This window comes from Ornithorhynchus anatinus, chromosome X1, assembly GCF_004115215.2.
Source record: "Ornithorhynchus anatinus isolate Pmale09 chromosome X1, mOrnAna1.pri.v4, whole genome shotgun sequence".
Classification (NCBI taxonomy): Eukaryota; Metazoa; Chordata; class Mammalia; order Monotremata; family Ornithorhynchidae; genus Ornithorhynchus; species Ornithorhynchus anatinus.
In genome coordinates this window covers 15,108,292-15,128,088 of record NC_041749.1, presented here as the reverse complement: position 1 = coordinate 15,128,088, position 19,797 = coordinate 15,108,292, and the positions used below count along the sequence as shown (strand labels likewise).

Genomic DNA, 19,797 nt, shown 5'->3' with positions numbered 1-19,797 from the left:
CCTTACTGAAGTGAGGTAGGAGGGGGCAATCATTTTGCACCTCTGCCAACTGTGTCAGAAGAACTAATGGCCATAAATCAAGCTTTAGATTGAAAAAACACTGGTGAGGTTGGCATTTCTGCAGAGGGGTACAATTATGGCAGGGTCAGTTCTCCATAAGGAACTAGACCGCAGTTCTTCCCATTTTTAAGGCCTTCTTAAAATCCCACCTCCTCCAGGAAGCACTTCATTTCCCAGGTTAAGGCATTCCAATACTTCCCTCAGCACTTTTGAACACTCAGCGATCCTTAGCACGCATGCAAGAAATGATTCGTGCGCTCTAACAATTTTCCTCATTTATTTGTTTTTCCATACTGCGATCAGCTGCATTTCTAGATCTTCCCTCAGCTCTCTCTTTTTGTAAATTATTTGGTTCTGCCTATCACCTCATTACCTTATAAAATCCTTGAGGGCAGAACCCATGTCTTTAATGTCTATTAGGTTCTACCATTTGCTTAATTTCATGCTTTTCCTTACAGTAGGTATTCAATAAATATCAATGATGATAATTACATTAAGAGGATGAGCGTTCTTGAAATTGGCTGTCTCTGGGGAATCCTTTTAAGAAGACATATTAAATTTGATTTGTTAATTTTTATGGAAAATTCACATTTTACCAGCCCCTGCACTAAACATTTATGCCACAGGTTTTGAATATATAGTTACATAGTTGTACTTTGTATTTGAAGAATATATCACAAGGTGAAGGTCATCTATTAATCTGCTTGTGGCTGAAAGGGCCAATTCAAGACATACAATTCTAGCCACAGTATGCACAAAAAAAGCTGTGCTTTGTTTTGTATTCACTATTGCCTTGTGCTGCTTGCCTCATGTTTTAATAATATGTCCTGTTTCTCCCATCTTACTACAGAATGTGTTTTCCAGGTTCTCCTCATAGCAACAAGAAAAGCAGTGTCAGATGTTAAAGGTAAAGGTTAAAAAATATACCTATTCTTAAATATACTTATACTTAAATATACTGGGGGCTAAATATATACTTAAATATGACTTTGCCTCTGGTCTTGACGTGAAACACACACAAACACAAATCCTTATAAAATGCTGAGACAAAATATTTGGGCTGAAAACAACTATACAAAACCCAGTAAGGAGGTAATTTAATTTAAAAAGGTATCATCCTTGCTTTATCTTCTATAGAGAAAATTTCTATGTAGGAAAATTACAACATTTTTATTTTGTATACTGAAAATAGTTTTATTTGCCATTACTTCTACTAGAGCTGTGTTATATTGAGACTGTGTCCACCCAATTAAGAGTCAAAGTTAAATAACCCATCAATTTGGGACCAAGTTCCCAGACCATTAAAAAAAGAAAAAAAGGAAATGAGGTCTGGGTAAACTGATATTAGTGAGGTCAGTTCTAACAACTGAAGGCTATTATTCTGTGCTTCCCTTCACTTTTGCTGTAGAGATATAGCAAATTGGATAAAAGAAACCATGACATGTTGAATTAGGGTAGGTTTCTTGGGCATCAAAATCCATGATCAACTAATCTCCCGATTATCATAACAGATAAACAGTGTGGCTTAGTGGACAGAGCCTGGGCCTGGGAGTCAGAAGTTCCAATCCCAGCTCCACCACTTGCCTGTTGTGTGACTTTGGGCAAGTCACTTGACCTCTCTGTGCCTCAGTTATCTCATCTGTAAAATGGAGATATGCCCATTGGAAATGCCCCATGTGGGACATGAACTGTCCAAATTGATTAGCTTCTATCTACTCCAGTGCTTAGAATAGTGCCTGGAATAAAGTGTTTAACAAATACCATTTAAAAAAACTTCCATAACCCCCATACATCAGTGGTGATGAAGGAAAATTAATGTTGGTATTTGTTAAGCGCTTACTATGTGCCGAGCACTGTTCTAAGCGCTGGGGTAGACACAGGGGAATCAGGTTGTCCCACATGGGGCTCACAGTCTTCATCCCCATTTTACAGATGAGGGAACTGAGGCACCGAGAAGTTAAGTGACTTGCCCAAAGTCACACAGCTGATTAGTGGCTGAGCTGGGATTCGAACCCATGACCTCTGACTCCAAAGCCCGTGCTCTTTCCACTGAGCCACGCTGCTTCTCAAGGAAAAGAAAGATCTACTTTTGTTTGAGCTATTCAAAATTACATTGTGACACTGAGTCCCTGAAAATTCATAGTTCAGAAAACTTTAATGCTAATTCTACCCAGATAAAAGTGAATTTTCCTTTGTATCTTTTGGTAATGCTATGTTTTATATGTGACGATTACTGTTGATTAATCCCTTGTTAAAAATGGTCAGTGTGTGTGTGAGAAAGAGAGAGAGAGAGAAAGAGAGAGAGAAAGAGAGAGAGAGAGAGAGAGAGAGAAAGAGAGAGAGAAAGAGAGAGAGAAAGAGAGAGAGAAAGAGAGAGAGAAAGAGAGAGAGAAAGAGAGAGAGAGAGAGAGAGAGAGAGAGAGAGAGAGAGAGAGAAAGAGAGAGAAAGAGAGAGAAAGAGAGAGAAAGAGAGAGAAAGAGAGAGAAAGAGAGAGAGAGAGAGAGAGAGAGAGAGAGAGAGAGAGAGAGAGAGAGAGAGAGAGAGAAAGAGAGAGAAAGAGAGAGAAAGAGAGAGAAAGAGAGAGAAAGAGAGAAAGAGAGAGAAAGAGAGAGAAAGAGAGAGAAAGAGAGAGAAAGAGAGTTCATCTGTCTCAGTATTTTTTCTTTCCATCAATCAGTGGTAATCATTGCACAGTTACTGTGTGCAGAGGACCAAATCCTGTCAATTCAACCTTCACAACATCACTAAAAGCAGCTCTTTCCTCTCCAAACTGTTACTATGTTAATTTGTGGATTTATCCTAGCCCATCTTGATTACTGCATCAGCCTCCTGTTTACCTCCTGCTCCAAGGTGAACCAAGACACCACCATCTCAAGGTCAAACGCTATCTCGTGATGACCCGAGCTAGCCAAGCAGACCTTGGAAGCACAAGCGAGACACCACCCCCACAACCGAAACCACTAGACACCCCAAGCCAGGAATGCCACCGTGCCACCGTGCCAACCAAATAAGGTAGGGAGGAGCATTGAGGAAGGACAGAAATTGGGCATGCAGAAACGTTAAGCCTGAATGGCCTAAATGGTTAGGTGATAAATACCTGCTGCCTTTGATGTTCTGTGCAGTGGATTGAGACATACAGCAACTGGTTGCATGTCACCCCTGCCCAGAGTGTGGGATGCCTGCTCTGTCTGCACCAAGTAAGGAGCCGAGGGACAAGTGAGTCTCCTATTTGAGTAAGTTAGGCACTCTGCCACTTGTGGGTAAAGTATAAGTGAATTCCTTTCCACATGTGGGAAGCACTCATGGATGAGAGCTGGATGCTTCACCACGTGCAAGTAATACATAAGGGAATTTCTCCCGAGTGGAAAGTCTTCAGTTTGGATGGACACAAGGCAACATAGGGTGAAGGGCACCAAACTTAAATAAGTACATATTTCCCGAGAGGGAAGTTCAATTAGCCATGTATGCGTAACTAAAATAGGTGTATTCCTCCCAAAAGGGAAGTGCAATTTGCCATATAGAATAAATTTTGCATGGTTCAGTCTGCCTCTGCTCTACCCCACTATCTATGCCAAGCTTCAAACCCATCCCCACTCAAAGGGTATACCTTCCTGCCTCCTATCTCTCCCCACTCCAGTCCATAAATCACTCTGCTGCCCAGATTATTCTATAAAACCATTCAGTTCATGTTTTCCCACTCCTCAAGAATCTCCAGTTGTTTCTCATCCCTCTCTGGAAACAAACTTCTTACAGTAGGCTTTAAAATACTCAATCACCTGGACCCCTCCTGCCTTACTGATCTGATTTCCCACTGTGACCCAGACCAACCCACTTCACTCCATTAATGCCAGCCTACTCACGGTATCTCAATCTCATCTATATCACCACTTATCCCTCACCCATGTCTTGCTTCTGGCCTGCAATGCCCTCCCTCTTCATATCTGACACTCACTCTCCCCACCTTCAAAGCTTTATCAAAAGCACATATCTTCCAAGAGGTCTTCCCTGACTAAATCCTCATTTCCTCTTCTCCCACTCCCTTCTGCGTCACTCTTGCAATTTGATTTGCAGCCTTATTCACCCCTCCCTCATCCCCACAGCATTTATATACATATCCATAATATATATTTACATTAGTATTTGTTCCCCCCTCTAGACCATAAACTCACTGTGGGCAGGGGTCATGTCTACCAACTCTTACTACCAACTCTACCAGAGAAGCAGCATAGCTCAGTGGAAAGACCCCGGGCTTGGGAGTCAGAGGTCATGGGTTTTAATCCTGGCTCTGCCACTTGTCAGCTGTGTGACTCGGGGCAAGTCATTTCACTTATCTGTGCCTTAGTTACCTCATCTGTAAAATGGGGATTAAGATTTTGAGCCCCACATGGAAACACCTGCTCACCTTGTCTCCCCCCAGCACTTAGAATAGTGCTTGGCACATAGTAAGCACTTAAATATTAATTCTTATGTTGTGCTCTCATGTGCTTAGTACAATGCTCTGCACACAGTAAGTGCTCAATAAATGACTGATAAATTACAGATAAGGGAACCACCGCTGCTCAACCATCTAGGTGATTGCAGCATACTCTCTAGTAATAATCATGTTTCTGAATCTGGCCTTGTTTTATAACCCCTTTGTTTTCTCAGTGGTGATTTTCATAAACCCAATATCATTTTCTTTGCAGACTTTTCACTCGCTTCATCCTACTAAGATTAAGCCACTATCTCCCCCTCCCCCCCAACCCCATGACAGAATGTTTTTGATTTTATGTTGGCTAAAGGAAAATGGTTTATATCTCAAGCAGGACAACTGGTTTATGCAAATCAAAAGGAAATTTGTTGTTCTGTAATACATAGAAAACTTTCCCTATGCTAATGTGTGCTGTTATTAGGAACAGATTGATTACATCTGTAAAATAGAGTTGAAAAATGATACCCTCCAGTATACAACAGGGATAGTTTAAGCTACCTTAAATCACTCAACCTGAAACACATCTGAAATGTTAATTAAGCAACATTCTTATCCTCACCTCTGCTCTGCTGGCTTTAGTGAAAGCCTGTCTGCCAGGATAACTCTCTACAGGTACCTCCAATTCTGTTTGAAGTTAGTGATCTGGGCTTGGCTCCTAACATTCACAGTAGATTTACCTGAAAGATCAATAAAAGCATGTTCAAAGCTAGATTTGCTTCATAGAACCCAGGATTTTATTAATTTATATAAACTTCCTAAAACTTTCACTGTAAAGAAAAAAAGAGGGAAAACTTGAGAATATTCACACTGGAGAAAATGGAAAAAGCACAACAATGTTGGAGAATTTTCTTCTGTTACGGAAGTCGTAGCCTCTACTAGAAGAGGAATAAAGCACTAACATACCATGCTTTTCTACCAGTTCTGCTCTTCCAAAAACGTGTGTTAAACTTATTGTGCTTACTGCTGTGACAGGTAGTTAAATGCCCTTGCAGAGGGAGATGGGGAGGAGACAGAGAAGACTTCATAAAAACTTCATATAAACTTCATATGATGAAAATAACCAGTTATATTTACTGAGCATGTAGTGTGTTCAGAGCACCATTCTAAGCACTTGGAAATGTACAATATAACAGTTGGTAGATGTGTTCCCTGCCCACTTAGAGGGACTTACTAAAGTTCTATATAAATATAGTGGGAGTAGTCTTAGATAGCAGGATGAGAAGAATCATAATTGGTTATTAAAAGGAAAGCAGAGAAGCTTAATAGAGTATGAGCCTGGGAGTCAGAGGACCTGATGGATTCTCATTCTGGCTCTACCACATACCAGTTGTAAGATCTGAGTAGATCACAATTTTTCTTGCTTTAATTTCCCCATATTTAAAGTGGTGATTAAAAAGCTGTTCTCTCCCCCATTTAGACTGTAGGTCTCATTTGGGACAGGAACTGTGTCTGACTTGATTTTCTTATATGTAGCCCAGCTAGATACTATATGCCCAGCAACTGGTGCATAGTAAGCACTTAACATTATTATTATTGAAAGGACTATCAACACAGTGCTTACAGGAAAAGATGCTGTTCACCTACCTACAGAGACACTTGCTCCATCAGCTTCCGTGCTTGAACAAGAAGGTTCAATTTGTGCCCATCATTAACCTGAAACCCACCTGAACCAGTGGAGGAGAAGTCAGTTCGGGAGAAATTGAGGAGGAGGGGTTTGAATAAGCCAACAGGAAGAGAAGCTTCATACATTCTTAAAACAGAAGCAGAATAGGATAATGGGTAGAGGATAGCCCTGGGAATTAGGTCACGGGTTTTATTTCCAGCTCTTCCACTTGTCTGGGGTATGACCTTGAGCAAGTTACTTCACTTCTCTGTGCTTTAATTACCTCATCTGTAACATGTGTTTATAGATTGTGAACCACCTGTGGGACAGGGACTGTATGTACCCTTATTACCTTGTATCCCCACTATTTAGAACAGTGCTTGGCACATAGTAAGTGCTTAACAAATACCATTATTATTATCTTTAATAAAACAGGCCCCACCTTACAGGATTTCTGGAAAGAGTCTAGGTTTTTTCACAGATTTGAGCTTTTTTGAAGGCTTTCAATAGTGGAGAGACTGGAGTTGTAGGTGAGGCTTGCCCAGAATGAACATCAAATCTTCTTGCCTGGAGAGTATGATGGGCCCTGGATTGATAATTCCCTTAGGTTAAGGTACCTTGCAGCAGGTTCCCATTCAGTTATCTTGGTGTGAAATGCTGCATATTTCAAATGAAAGCTGCTTCACTGTAGTTCCCCTAGATGTAGGGATATTTTAAGAGAATTGAAATAGGTTCCCAAACTGACTTTAGAAAGATAAGCTACAGAGGATAGTGGGGGAAGATAAGAAATTCATCCCCAAGTTTAGAGGAACCAGTCCTCTAGAAGCAGGGGCTGATGGAGTACTAAAAAGTACTCTTGCTATTTAGTATGTCTACATGGAAAGTATGGTAGGAGGTGCAGTAGGATCTGGGCATACTGATTTTAGGGGAACCTGTTAATAAGATTTTTGATACTTGTCCTGCCCTGGAAGAGACCAACTTGAGAAGGCTTCAGACACCAGGGGAAATCACGTGTCTGCGAACTTTCTCCAAACTAAATTTTACATGTTCTCTCTGAAGAACAGAGCTGGGGGAATGTTAACTCCATTCTTCTGAATGAAGGGTATTAATTAAACCCAAGGGAATTGTCAATTTTTCCATGATTTCAAGAAGACATTTCTGAACTTCTGATCACGACAAATGTTTCAGCAGTTCTGGACAGCAACTGTGAGTGAGGAAAACCCTGATTAAGTAGAGGCTGGGCCAGCAGAAATCAACTTGTAGGAAGAAAGTGCTACAACCTTAATCTAATAGTTTTCAGCTGTTCTGTGACAAATGGGGACAGAGAACTAGTAGTAAATCCCCTCCCTTTCCTCAGTTCAAGATAGTGTTGCTAATGGTATTATTAAAGAGGTTGAAGATCTCTACATAGATGTCTATTTTTAATGGTAGTTGTAAAGCACATGCTATGGATCAAAGGCTGTTCTAATCTTTGGGGTAGATTCATTCATTCAAGAGTTTTTTGAGCACTTACTATGTGCAGAGCATTATACTAAGCACTTGGAATGTACAATTTGGCAACAGATAGAGACAATCCCTGCCCAGTGACAAGTTCACAGTCTAAACATACAAGTTAGATTGGACAAGGTCAAGGTCACTGCCCCATGTTGGGTTCACAACTTAAGTAGGCAGGAGAAAAGATATTTCATTCCAGTTTCACAAATGAAAAAAACTGAGGCACAGAGAAGTGAAGTGACTTGTCCAAGGTCACACAGCAGGTAATCAGCAGTGCCAGCATTGGAACCCAACTCCTCTGATGCCCAGGTTCTTTCCTCTAGGTCATACTGCTTCTCAAGCAGCTTGTCATTTGGTCCTTCAATCAATGTATTCAGGAATCAAATACAATACATTTTCCATCAGATGTATTCCCAAGTCTACATCACACATTCATTCATATATATTGAGTACTTACTGTATGCAGAGCATTAACTGTTATAAGCCCTCCACCAGCCACCCTTCTACCAACCAGGACCTTCCTGAACTGGGGGAGCCTTGATGACATGAAGTAGAAGTCAAACCACACCTCTGATCACCAAGGTTACAGTGATAAGTTTTTTTATTTAGTTTTACCCACAAGCAAGGGAATGACACATCCACACACTCACTCCAGGTCCAATACCAGTCTCTGCTCAAAGGAGTCCATTCTGCCAATGCTTCTTCCTTCCACTTCCAACTGTTGCTGCCTTCTGAGTGCTGCTATGAGCATGCTCTCTTCTTGCTTCTACTTCTCTGGATAGCCCCTCTCTTGCTGCTTCTGCATATACCCCACAATTCAAAGCAGCTGCCTTTTATCTGCCTTGGGCATGGCACTTGTGGCTCTACATAGCAGTCACTACATACTCCGCCCCCACAGGCCAGGCCCACAATCACCTGTCTCAGGTAGAGCCCATCAGTGGCTTCGCAAGTCTCTTCCTTCTTGATGTCTGTGGGATCACAAACAGTCATTAAAAAGGCAGCTTGTTCTGGGCTTACCACACTAAGCACTTGGAAAGTATCCTCAAATGTGAGGGTACAGCTTCTTCACAGCATGTGTTTTATAAAAAATACCCTTTATTTAGGATATGAGATATCATGTATAAAAGATTTACTTTGAGGTGTCTCAAAAGTAGAGATAGAGCATTTTCCCTCAAAAATAACTCAAGCCTGTAACCTTAAACAGGTGGAACACTATCACCTCAAAATTAATGCAGTATCAGACAACCCACTTATAGGTAGTCAGACCCTTTTAAGCACATGCAATTATTTTTTCAAACATTGCCATCAGGATCTACAGTAATCAAAGCTGGATTTATTGTTTTTGCTTGAATGGAGGTTGAAAATGAACAACTTGGAACATCTCTGTACCCAATGTAGAGTTCTTTTTTCAGTCTGTATGGTTGAGATTAGCAATGCAAATCCGAATTTAGAAGCCAATCAACCTGCTTGAGAGTCTTTGATCTTTAAAATGCTGGAATTAGCTTTAAGCAGAGGAGATTTATATTGGCTAAATAGTGGAATTAAAGGTAAAATTACCTTCATTTTGTCTGCTAAAATTTCTTTGCCCTTCCTACAAATGGGAGTATTCTCTAAGAAGGATCTACTCTTGCAAACAAGCAATTCTTGGCTTCCAAATTGATTTCTCTTTGAGTGAGGAACATAGTAAGTACTGAATAAATACTGTAACTAAGTTTTGTCAGTGTCAACTCAGCTGTATTTAGAAAGAATACCTTTGCTTTTTAAAATAGCACTTTTATTTCCACATTTACTTTGCCTCTATTTCACCTTTTATAATTTTGTTCTCACAACATTTCTGTGATGGAAGGAAAAACTAGACCAAACAGCAAACCATTGCCAGAGCTGGAAGTATATCCTGGGTCTTCCAACTACCACACCTGTTCTCATTCCCCTACACAACACTACTTCCAATCAATCAGTAATGTTTATTGAGCACTTACTGTGTGCAGATCAATCAGTAATGTTTATTGAGCACTTACTGTGTGCAGAACACTGTTCTAAGCATTTGGTAGAGTACTGTATAACACAGTTTGTAGACATGCTCAAAATGCTCAAAATTCCTGCCCAGAAGGAGCTAAGAAAGCTCACAGTAACACAGGATTCCCTTCAGAACCCATGACCTGGTCCTAAGCCTATGCTCTTTTCACTGAGCCATGCAGCCTTCACCCAAATTGTTTCACAGGTTGGATTAGTCTTCCTTTTTTATATACTATATGTCAAGCACTGTTCTAAGAGCTAGGGGAGATGGCAGATAATCAGGTTGCACTCAGTCCCTATGCCACAGGGACTCTCAGTCTAAGTAAGTCTCAGAGGGAGGATTTAATCCCCATTTTACAGATGAGGAGACTGAGGTACAGAGAAGTGAAGTGACTTATCCAAGGTCACACAGTTGCCAAGAGGCAGACTAAGATTAGAACCCAGATCTTCTGACTTCCAGGTCCATGCTTTTCCACTAGGCCCCACTTTTTTCATCCTACTGTCTTCTGCATCCTGTTCGAAACACGACTTTACTGAAACAATGGTCCGAGCCCTGTTTCCATCCCTCCGGAACCCTTCAAAAGCCAGATTTCACTGGAACTCTGGGTATTTTGAATGAGGATAATCTTTTCTTTTTTAAAAAATAAGTAGACGTAACTAGGGTTTACAGTTCACTGATCTACTAGTCAACTAATTATTGCCCTGATGGCCTCCTTCATTGTGTTCCTCAAAATCCTGCTGACAGAGTTGCACATGCGGCAAAATAGCCCACAAGGTAGCCTATTTTGATTGACTGGTGAACCCTCCTGCATTGTGTTGAACAGTGTGCTAAATGTTACATATGCCCTTAGTGGGTAATTTCATGAATCTATTGAAATGAACTTCTTTAAGTAGTCTTAGTAATGTAAGTCAGTGAGACACTTAACAGACCCAATTCTGATTAGCGTGGGTGACCAGAGTATCCTGCAGTCGTTGATATTTCTTGGGTTTTTTCTTGGTTTCCCTGAGGCCCTTAGGATGAAGCAAGAAAGAAGGTGAGACACCCTTAGCCTTCTGGGATACTCAGTGACATTTAAAAGCTGCTGGGGCTTATCTCACTGATATCTAAACTAATTAAAATCACATCCTAATTGTGGAGAGTCATTCACCAGAATCCTAATCAGCCTTGCAGCAGTATATGCTGAATGTTGCTTTGCTGATCGCCTTAAAGTGTGAGACAGTACTATCTATCCAAACTGCAGTTCATTGCCAGAAATTTTCTGGATCTCAAGTCATTTCTCACAAAAAAAATGATGAGACGTTCTTTATTCATTAAATATTATTTATTGAGCGCTTACTGTTTGGAAAGCATTGGGCAAAAGTAAAATAAGTAGATGAGAATTTTAGATATGGTGGCTGGCCTCCTATTCCCTATAGGGTGGGGAAGGGGTTGGCAACTCACATCAGGAAGAGAAAAAAGACTCATCAACTCATTTAGATTATTCTTCTTTCATTTCCTTTCATGATTCTTAATAATACTAATAATTATTATTATTACCACCTTTATTATTATGGTATTTGTTAAGGGTTACTTACGTCAAGCACTGTACTAAAAGCAGGGTAAATATAAGGTAATTGTCAGACATCGTCCCTGTCTCACCTGAAGCTCCAGTCTAAGTATGACTATTTCACAGATGAGTTAACAGGAACACAACAAAGTTAAATAACTTGCCCAAGATCACACAACATTCAGGTGGTAAAGCTGGGAATTGAACGCAGGTTCTCTGAATACTCAAGCCTCTTTGTGTTTTTACCATTAGGCCACAGAGCTTATTCAGTTCATCCATTATTTCAGGGCTCCATTTTGTCAGCTACTGAAAATCCCAGAATGTATTCAGGAAAATCACAACTCAAGTGACTGATAAGTCTTCTAGTTTTTTCACTCACCCCAGTGGGCCAGCTCTGCTTACTCTTCTGCCATCACTTCTACATGCCTTGGCCACTTCCAGGCACTGGCCTGCCACTCTGAACTTCCATGAGTAGCTCTGAATCTCTCAGTTGCTTCCTCTACATAGGCCTGTCTTTACGGTGGTGTATGGGCTATTTCCATGTGTCTAAGAGCCGGGATCACTATGCATGACTCAGGGATGGTGATCTGAAACAGAAAAGTCCTCAGAGGCTGTAGTTGTGTCTATTAATCTGTCATTCATATTAATTGAGCACTTACTTTCTGCAGAACACTGTAGTAAGTACAATATACTTATCATATACTAGTAGTGTATACTAGAGTACAGTATAACAGAATTGGTCCATGAACTCAACAAGTTTAGCAGGGAAGATATACATTAATGTAAGTAAATTACAGATCTGTACTTGAATTATGGACTCCTTCAAGGAGTCTGGCATGTATCCTTCCTTTTCACCAGGTACCTAATTAATGATAATAATTATAATAATAATGATGATATTTGTTAAGCACTTACTATGTGCCAAGCACTGTTCTAAGAGCTGGAGTAGATACAAGGTAATCAGGTTGTCCCACGTGGGGCTCAAAGGCTTCACCCCCATTTTACAGATGAGGTTACTGAGGCACAGAGAGGTTGACTTGCCCAAAGTCACACAGCTGACAAGTGGCAGAATCGGGAGTAGAACCCACGATCTCTGACTCCCAAGGCCAAGCTCTTTTGATTGGTATCTGTGACTGACTGAGTGATTGGGAAAGAAATGAGACGGTGGGAAATATGAGCCACTCCTCTCAGTGGGTCTAATTCACCTCCATGGAGTAACTGCATCTCATCCTTAAAGTCTTGACCATTTTATATTTCAAAAAGAAACCATTAAGAAGGTATCAGAATGCAATTCGTGACTGCAGTACGTTGCATTGGAGAAATGTGAAATCTGGATCTGTAATCCTTTCTCCAGACCAGATGCTGCTTGACCATTCAATGAAATAATATGGGTTTTCTTGCTGGAGGGGTATAATTGGGTTCTTGATGCCCAAATCTCTTTATTTCCTTTGGTTGTACTATGAGGCGTGGGGAGGGGTTGTGGGCAAACCCTACTCTGTCCTGCTAATCCCAGATACGCAGATTTCTGAGCTAGTGTTATTTAAGTCCCATAATTGAGCTACCATTACATTTGGAAAGTCTCTTTATTAGGCTGCATCTCATTTTATCTCATTAAACAACTGTTTGCCCCTTAGGCATTTTTGGAACTCTGTTTTTCAGCCTACATATTATTGTTTCCCAGACTGAAAAAAGTTAAAGCTCATCTGAATGTTTACCTAGGAGGCATCTGGATTTTTAAAAATTGAATTTGAACCATTTTTTAACATGGGCATTTCCGCATTGGGTAGAGCTATCTGCTTGGTTTGTATTTCAAATGCATGATATTTATTATTGAAAAAATCAAATAATTCACATTTGAGTCAAATGTTTTCAGCATCCAAAGGCTAATTTATTTTACGAATACTTCCTTTTTCTGTTTCAATCTATGACACGGGATTCTTTGCATGAATCAACTATGCACTAATGCTGATGGGTTTTTTTTTCTGCCTATCTTTCTTCCATTTCAATGGGAACATCATAGGGCACACTAAAGGAAAAATAAAACAGGAGGAGTTTTTTCACAAGTGAACTTGTTCTCTTGAAGATGAAAGCTTAAAAATACTTGTCTACTTACCCAGGACTATGATCTATGAGACTAAAAGTGCTTTATAGAATTTATTGTTATTGTTATAATTGCTATTGTTAACAGCAGTTAAGTGCTACCTATGTGCCAAGCACTGGGAAGCAGTGTGACCTTATGTACAGAGCCCAGGTCTGAGAGTCCAGAGGATCTGAGATCTAATCTCAGCTCTGCCACTTGTCTGCTATGTGACCTTGGGCAAGTCATGTAACTTCTCTTCAATAGTATTTTATTTATTCTCTTCTCTGTGCCTCAGTTACCTCATCTGTAAAATGGGGATTAAATCCTACTGCTTCCTATTTAGAGTGTGAGCCCCCCAGGTGGGCCATGATCTGTGTCCAATTTGATTAGCTTGCATCTACCCCAGTGCTTAGTATAGTCCCAAGCACACTGTAAGCACTTAATATGAGAAGCAGCATGGCCTAGTGGATAGAGTATGTAGGGCCCAGGAGTCAGAAGGAGCTAGAACTAGGTTCTAGTTCCGGCTCCACCACTTGTTCATTCATTCATTCATTCATTCATTCATTCATTCATTCATTCGTATTTATGGAGCACTTACTGTGTGCAGAGCACTGTACTAAGTGCTTGTTTGGCAACAGAGACAATCCCTGCCCAACAACAGGCTCACAGTCTAAAAGGAGGAGACAGACAGCAGAACAAAGCAAGTAAACAGGTACTTCTACACACAGACACAGGCACAGACACACTTGTCTGCTTTGTTACCTTGGACAAGTCACTTAACCTCTTTGTGCCTCAGTTTTCTTGTCTGTAAAATGGGGATTGAGACTGGGAACCCTAAGTGGGACATGTCCAACCCAATTATTTTATATCTCCTCCGGTGCTTAGTACAGTCATTAGCACAAGTCAGCACTTAACAAAAACCATAATTATTATTATTATTAGTCATAATAATAACAACACGTTATTTTTTAAAAGCACTGAATTAAGCACTCGGGTAGTTACAGATCGGACAGTACCCATCCCACAAAGAGTTTACCATCTATGTGGGAGGCAGAACAGGAATTTTATCTCTACTTTACAGATTAGGAAACTAAGACAAAGAAAAGATTAATGACTTGCTCAAGATCACACAGCAAAGTGGTGGAGGAGCCAGGACTAGAACACAAGTCTTCTCTGACTCTTAGACCCAGGCTCTTTTCCACCAGGCCCTGTTGCTTCTCTACATATCTTTCTGATATGAAGCCACTGGATCTAGATGAAGTAGTATGGCATAGTGGAGAGAGCCCATGTGGGACAGGGACAGTGTCCAATTCGATTATATCGTAACTACCCAAATGCTTAGTACAGTGCCTGGCTCATATTAAGCACTTAACAAATACCATTTACAAAAAAAATTGGCAATCTTAATAAGTCTGGGCAGGCAACATGTCTAGCAAATTTCAAATGCTTAATGCAGTGCTCTGCACACCACAGATACTCAATAAATACCACTCACTGAATGATTGAGAGAAGAAAGGCATATCTGAGCAAAGATGGGAGTTTACTCTCGGAGAGGTTCTGGACAACAGAGATTAGAAATCATAAATAATCAACATGACCATAAGGCGATTACTTTATAGAAGAATGACCTATGCCAGATACCAGATGGAAAATCACCCTCTTTGTCAAGCTGGTTGACTATGTTTGATTGCTTCTGGACTAACAGGTGAATGGGAATATGAAAATGCCTCTACAGTTCAGAAACATTCCTTTCCCTAAAATGATCATTTTAAATGGTTCAGTTTGAAGAAACCAGGCTTAGTCTACAGAGAGGCCTGCTAGTAAGGTACTTTTCAGAGAAGTGTTTGTGTAGAGTTTCTGTACCCTAGAGGACTGTACATATGCAGTTTCATGCCTTAAACCTATTTAATTTGATCAGGTTCTTATTAAATCCTTCATAGGCTATTTCATTCCCCCAAATCAAGAGATAGTTCAATTCAACAACTCTGGAAATGTTTAAGAAATCCTCCCTGCTCTCTGTAATTTCTCCATAAAACCTGTTTAAAATCAGTAGAATTTATTCACTCTAGTAATCCTCCGATGGACACAAGAAATGCATTTCTCTTCTTTGTGAAGGAAAAACATTTTGTTGGACAGGTGGTTCAAAAGAAAGATTTCTGAATTGTCTGATTCTGCAGATGAACTTTTAACTCTAGGGGTTGAGTACCACTTAAGGGCTCTGAAGTCAGAGACAGGTTGAGGAATTGAAAAATGTTTCTGATTCCATATGTGGGCAGGGGATGGCAGTGGGAAAGGTTACTTGGTCTGCTGTATTTATGGTACTGTTTTGAAGTTTGGCCCTAAACAGGAATATAAAGTTGTATCTTGTAGTTATCAGATGGGACTCGAGATTGCTGAAGAGGAAGGAGTAGGTATGAGCCTCAAGCCCAAGAGTTCGAGATGCCAGAGATGCAGTTAGGCCTTTTGAAGATGAGCAAAGCAAACAAGAAAGAGGAATATGCCAGAAAAGGAATGATTTATTCTTTACACATGTCAATCCAGACACAAAGGGATGGAAAAGTTATTTTTAAATAACCAGAACCTTCAACTGAGAGTTTCTGCTCATTTTTTTCCACACATAATATGTGAAAGTTTCTGTAGTGCAGTCAAAAGCTCTTGTAACATTTTTCAAGGAACTGAAAAAAACGGGAAGACTGTATATTGAGGAATGAACTGTGTGCTTCATTGATAATACTGTGCAAAACCTGAACAGATTTACTACTCACCTCTTCCTACCCACTGCCCCGCGGTGTAACACATGCGGGTTTGGCACAGAACAGGTAATTCCAACCTGGGAAATGAATTGCTTTGGCCCACTTCTTTACAGATCACCAGGAGGGAAGAATTGCTTTATTCCTAACATATGGATATTCAAGTAGCAACGATGAAACCTCAGTGAAAAAGAAATCCCAAGGTGGTGTTTTTCCCTAAGACAAGGATAGCTATATATAATAATAATGACTGTGGTAATTGTTAAATGCTTGCTATGTGCCAGGCACTGTACTAAGCAGTGGGGTAGGTAGAAGATAAATTTGTGCTATAAGTGAACATTAAGCTCAGCCTCCCTATGGGGCACCATCCCCTGCCCACACATGGAATCAGAAATATTTTTCAATTCTTCAACCTGTCTCTGACTTCAGAGTCCTTAAGTGGTACTCAACCCCTTAAAACAGAGTTAAAACGGCAAAAGTTCATCTGCAGAATCAGATAATTCCGAAATCTTCTCTTGAACCACCTGTCCACCAAAAAGCTTTTCCTTCACAAGGAAGAGAAAGATATTTCTTGTGTCCATCCTGGTAGTGGATGGCAGTCCCCTTCTGAACCTCTTCTGGTTCTTCATTTCCTCCAGAGAATTTGTAGGTGCCAGCTGAAGCCTCACCCCCTATTGCTTTATGAGTCTAATGGAAGAGGAGGCTGAAATTCATCTATCTCCAACCTGAAGCCAGAAAGGAAGAATTGGTCTTATGACTTTGTTGGCCTGACTGATTGTCTCAATGACTAGCGATAGCTGGAAAAACAGAGCCTTTCATATTACTCAGGCCAAAGAAAGATCTCCATGTTTATTGATGGAGATGATGATGATGAAGATAGAAGAGGAAATACATCGGAGAGGCAGCGTGGCTTACTGGAAAGAGCCCAGGCTTGGGAGTCAGAGGTTGTGGGTTCTAATCCTGGCTCTGCCACTTATCAGCTGTGTGACTTTGGGCAAGTTACTTAATTTCTCTGTGGTTCAGTCACCTCACCTGTAAAATGGGGATTAAGACTGAACCCCACATGGGACAAGGTGATTACCTTGTATCTACTTCAGTGCTTAGAACTGTGCTTAGCACATAGTAAGCACTTAACAAATACCATCATCATTATTATTATTATTATTATTATTATTATTATTGTTGCTGTATGATACCTTGAGGGTAACCTATATTTTCTGTTCTAGGACTACCCCCAGACTGCTAGGACTGAAGAATCACCTTGGCTATCCTGCAGATGGGTGGCTATTCCACAGGCTTCTCTCTCTATTCCCCAGCTCACTATTTTTGAAATTCTATGCATTTACAGAAGGTTATTCAGAAATTTTCCTCTTTATCCCTTCCCTCACTAGCCCTCCCCACTTATATTCCAAAGTGAGACTTTTGAAGCATTTACAGAAGGTTATTCAGAAATTTTCCTCTTTATCCCTTCCCTCACTAGCCCTCCCCACTTATATTCCAAAATGAGACTTTTGAAGCAAAAAGCAGTGCCTGGTAAAACCTAATATCTACCTGGATGCGTGAGGAGTGCGCTACTTTTCTCTGGGTGAACTTTTTTTTTCTGATTTTCAAGAGGAACAGTGGACTATTTTTTTCTGGGACTGACACAATTTTTGTTACTTTCTGAATGCTTCAATTCTTGTAAAATATCCCAAAATGTCAGGTTTCATAAATGGAAATTGATAGTTTAATGCAGCTTTATTTCTAGCTCTTGTTTTTGAGCATTTCACAATTTAAGTTGCTGGATCTGTCAGCAAATAATGTTCACTGATGCTTCTCTTTCCCTTTTTAATGTTTTCAAAAATGTGACTCTAATGAAGAAATACTGATTAACGATTCCAAACCATTTTGATCATATTCCAAGACCCAAGTGGTGCATGAATAAAATTAAGTTTTATATTTTAAAAATAATTGGATCTTTCTAATCCTAGGTGTCTGTATCCCATGTGTTAGCTGGCATAGAACTAAGTAAATAATCCTTTTTTGTATTTGCATTTTAATTTCCCTTTAACGGTTTTGCAATCTATGTTTTCATACAGAGAATACTCCCTTTTTATAAATAGATGTCACTTGAGCTGTCATTTCAAAGATCTGTGATAGAATTTTTTGAAAGTCTAGCAAACTATGTTAAAAGGGACATAATTTCAGGCAGCAATTTGAACCACTGTTTCAACTATTTACCTTTAAATGTGAAAAATCCCCATGAAATTATTCAGGTGAATAAAGTAAAATATTTTGGTAATTCTTAACAAGTCATTTGTGATCAGGGTATAGATATGCAAAATATATATGATGGACTTATTACACCTTTTAGGATATTATCACATACCTTGTGTAAGGAAGTCACCTAAATATACAATGTATAGATATGCATATTCTCACAATTAACAGTACATCTTCAGCCACCTAACAAAAGATATAAAAGTGACATCTGTCACGCATTTCAGCAGATGCGTTACCTAAGTGAACTGAGATCCCCAAATGTTTTCTTATAATAAATACTCTAATTAACTATGCCTCATAGTAGAGCAGTTTTATATGAATTAAACAGATATATCTACCTTGTCTGTCTCTCCCTGCTGAAGCACTCTTGGCAGTAGAAAAATATTTTTAAACTAAAGCCTTCCCTCCTGGCCCTGCCAAGGTGAATTTTTTCCTCACAGACTTGACTTGCAGTAGAAGTTGATGTGAGAGTTTGTCACAGCTGTTTTGACAGTCCGGTCATCCTAATCCAGGGATCTGATCCCTGTGGTTTGTCAATTATCCTGCTAACCCTACAGCGAGAGTAACACTCAAGGCACTCAACTGTCAACCAATAACCAAGAAATAATGTCAGCAGTCAGTGAATAGGGAGCAAGAGCAGGGGGTTGTGTTTGACAACAGAACTTGGTGTATCATTTTGGCATTTATTTTATTTACAGCTGCTCATAACAAATTAATTACTGTGGCTCACACTGTGAGATTTTACTCTGTTACCTGGACTTGGTTGCATGTAGTTGAAAAAAAGCACTTCTTTGCCTAATGAATATAATTTATGCTAAAGTTTGCCATTTTGAAACAACTGGGAATACTGTAATGTCTTAGATGTCTATTAATTTGGCCTGAGATGGGAGAGCAATTTAATGTACTATAGGTATTTGGGGAGGGGGTATTTGATGAAATCCACAGTGGAGGCTAGATTTGCTTTCTCAGTTCATCACCTGCCCTTTGGTCCAGAGAAATCTCTTTAAAGTTATTGGGCATTCCATACTAGGAGAAGTCAGTGGATGTTCAGGGGAATGAGACTCTCAATGTGGAGAGGAAGATTGTACCTTAGAACAATAATAATAATAATGTTGGTATTTGTTAAGTGCTTACTATGTGCCAAGCACTGTTCTAAATTCTGGGGTAGATACAAGGTAATCAGCTTGTCCCACGTAGGGCTCACAGTCTTCATCCCTATTTTACAGACGAGGTAACTGAGGCATTAAGAAGTTAAGTGACTTGCTCAAGGTCACAGCTGACAAGCAGTGTAGCCGGGATTAGAACCAATGACCTCTGACTCCCAAGCCCCTGCTCTTGCCACTGATCCAGAAGTCATAAGCTTCATGAAAAATATATGCCAAGGTCATTAATGGTATTGAAAAGAGTTAAGGAGAATTAAGGATGCCTAAGATGTTCTTTGATCATCCACTCCACCTTCCCCACTTAAGGTCTGCTAATCATTTCTCTAAACTGCTCTCACTTGAATAAGCCA

General features: G+C 40.0%; 1 long non-coding RNA gene across 1 annotated transcript; it reads left to right on the top strand.

The window, feature by feature from the left end:
- The first annotated feature begins 894 nt into the window (after positions 1 to 894).
- LOC114806309 lies at positions 895 to 17,364 on the top strand. The gene is made up of 3 exons (XR_003754337.2): positions 895 to 967; positions 2,865 to 3,073; positions 17,249 to 17,364. It is a non-coding gene; the product is annotated as an uncharacterized LOC114806309 (long non-coding RNA).
- Positions 17,365 to 19,797: the final 2,433 nt, after the last annotated feature.